The sequence below is a fragment of the Hipposideros armiger genome, unplaced genomic scaffold (assembly GCF_001890085.2).
Source record: "Hipposideros armiger isolate ML-2016 unplaced genomic scaffold, ASM189008v1 scaffold_524, whole genome shotgun sequence".
Taxonomy (NCBI): domain Eukaryota; kingdom Metazoa; phylum Chordata; class Mammalia; order Chiroptera; family Hipposideridae; genus Hipposideros; species Hipposideros armiger.
The window spans coordinates 1,311,732-1,314,555 of record NW_017731874.1 but is presented as its reverse complement, the minus strand read 5'-3'; positions in this window follow the sequence as shown (position 1 = coordinate 1,314,555).

Below are 2,824 nucleotides of genomic sequence, written 5' to 3'. Positions count from 1 at the left end.
TTTTAATTTCCAATATCAAATTTTATTTTAAGCTATAGTAACTTAAGCAATATGGTATTAGAACAGGAATAAAGGGACTCTTTGGACTAGAGTAGAAATTCCACATAGATATATATAGATATATAGATAGATAGATAGATAGATAGATAGATAGATAGATATATCTATATATAGATATATATATATAAATTTAGTATATGCTAAAGGTGGCATTTCAAATCAGTGGGTGAATTATGTAATAAGTGGTGTTAGGCCAATGGGGTAGCCTTTGAAAAAATAAAATATATCTTTAATTCATGATCATTACAAAATAAATTCCAACTGGGTTAAAGTTCTGAGATGAGATAAATGCATAAAAGTATTCAAAACAAATAAATGAAAATGTATGCATGACCTTGGGTAGATAGGTCCTTCTTAGGATACAAAAATATAATAAAATTAAAATAAAAAAATAAAAGAGGAGGGACTGATAAAATTAGCTACTTCAAAATTAAAACCTTTATATGACAAATATCATGAAGAAAAAAAATTTTTTTAAATGGTAGACTAGAAGACACTTCAACATATATGATAGATAATAAAATTGGTTTCTGGAAAAGACAAAGAAAAATCTTTAACAAGGGGAGGTAGTTCAAATAGACCCCTCCTCCCCCCTCCCCCCCCTAAAAAATGCAAGCAGACAAAAATGCAAGAAGGGAAATACGAAATAAAAATAGGGCATTAAACATTTGAATGACAATGTTCAATTCCATTAGAAATCAAGAAAATAAAAATTAAAACAGTGATAAACCATTTTAACCCATTAGATTGGCAACTTTAAATGTTTGATAATATAAACTATTATCAAACATTTAGGCAAGTGTGTATGCTTATCACCAGCTAACAGAAATCTAAATAGCACATATCTCATGTCCCAGTAAATTTACTCTTTAGTATTTTTCCTAAAGAAACATTTGCACTTATGACTAAGAAGACATGTTCAAGATGTGTAAGAGTGAATTTGGAAACACCATAAATGTTTATCAATAGGGGAATGATCAAATAACCTAAGCACTCCTTCACTGTGGCATAGTATGCATCAATTAAAAATAATAATAGCTGACATTTATGTGTGTAATAATTCATCCACTGTTGGACACTCAGGCTGCCTCCATATCTTGACCATTTTAAANTAACACAAAATTATAAACAGTAATAAAAAATAATACTATTTCCTGTAATTCTATATAACCAATCGATTTCACAGAATGTGATAATGTTTGCCTAAGGCTGATATCCATTACCATCCTATGGTTATAAGATTGATGAAAGAATATAATTCAGTCATGAATGTTGGTTGATATTTTCCTTAATTCTTAAATCTTTTTTTTTTGGGGGGGTGGTATTAGTTCATTCTCTAGCTTCTTTAATTGAATGCTTGATCATTTATTTTCACATGTATGTATGTGCATATACACAGATAGATATAGACATACGAGGTCTGACAATTAAGTTCGCCAACTTGTTGCAACGCTGTTGCTAACCTTTTTTTGATATCACAGGGATTATTCATTATGAATTTGTACCATCTGGAAAAATAGTTAACCAACTTTACTATTTGGAAGTGCTGAAAAGGCTGTGTGAAAAAGTTAGGAAAACAACCTGAACTTTTCACCAATTCATGGCTCTTGCATCACAACAATGCACCAGCTCAGACGGCGCTGTCTGTGAGGGAGTTTTTAGCCAGTAAACAAATAATTGTATTGGAACACCCTCCCTACTCACCTAACCTGGCCCCCAATGACTTCTTGCTTTACCCAAAGATAAGGGAAATATTGACAGGAAGACATTTTGATGACATCCAGGACATCAAGGGTAACACGATGACAGCTCTGATGGCCATTCCAGAAACAGAATTGCAAAAAATTGCTTTGAAAAGTGGACTAGGCGCCGGCACCAGTGCCTAATTTCCCAAGGGGAGTATTTCGAAGGTGACCATAGTGATATTCAGCAATGAGGTATGTAGCACTTTTTCTAGGATGAGTTTGCGAACCTAATTGTCTGACCTCATATAAATATAATATTTACACACATACATACATATACACATACATACATATACCATACATGCATATTAAATGTATTCCAGGCCTTACATTTCTAAGTTCCACTGCAGCTGCATATACACAAATTTTATGTTGTACTATCATTATTGCTTAGTTTTCATTTGACTCAAATAGGCTGGATTAAATTTCTTCATCTTTAGAAAAAAGTGGTGTGGAGACACTATTTTATGGCCCATTGGATCTTTTCAAAGTCCCCAGCCTATATTTACCTATTCCACCATTTGTGAAGTGTGTCCAGCCAAATATTTACATTTTATTTCAATTGACAAGTAAGTTTGGGGAAAAAAGTTGAAGCAAGTTTCCTTAAAGCACGGTTAATACGCTAATATGCATTGTGTGTGGGGGGGGAATCTATCTATCTATCTATCTATCTATCTATATCTATCTATCTCTCTCTATATATATTGAGCAACATTTTCTAAAACTACATGACCACGTATTTTTGTTCATTTCTTTGATAAAATGCTTAAGTCTCATGGAACAATTTAGAGATGTTTACTCTATAGCACTTGGTGTCAGTATCACTAACTCTACCTATTATCACCATTTAGTAGTGTATTAGGCAGGGTTTTTAACTGCAAATAGTAGAACTCACTCTGAATAAGTATGAGCTTAAAATAAATGTATTAAAAAATAATAAGTAGACCAAAAAAATTCTCCAGAGAATCAGCTTTAGAGGCTAGCACCAGAAACAATACTGAGGTCATACCACTGGATTG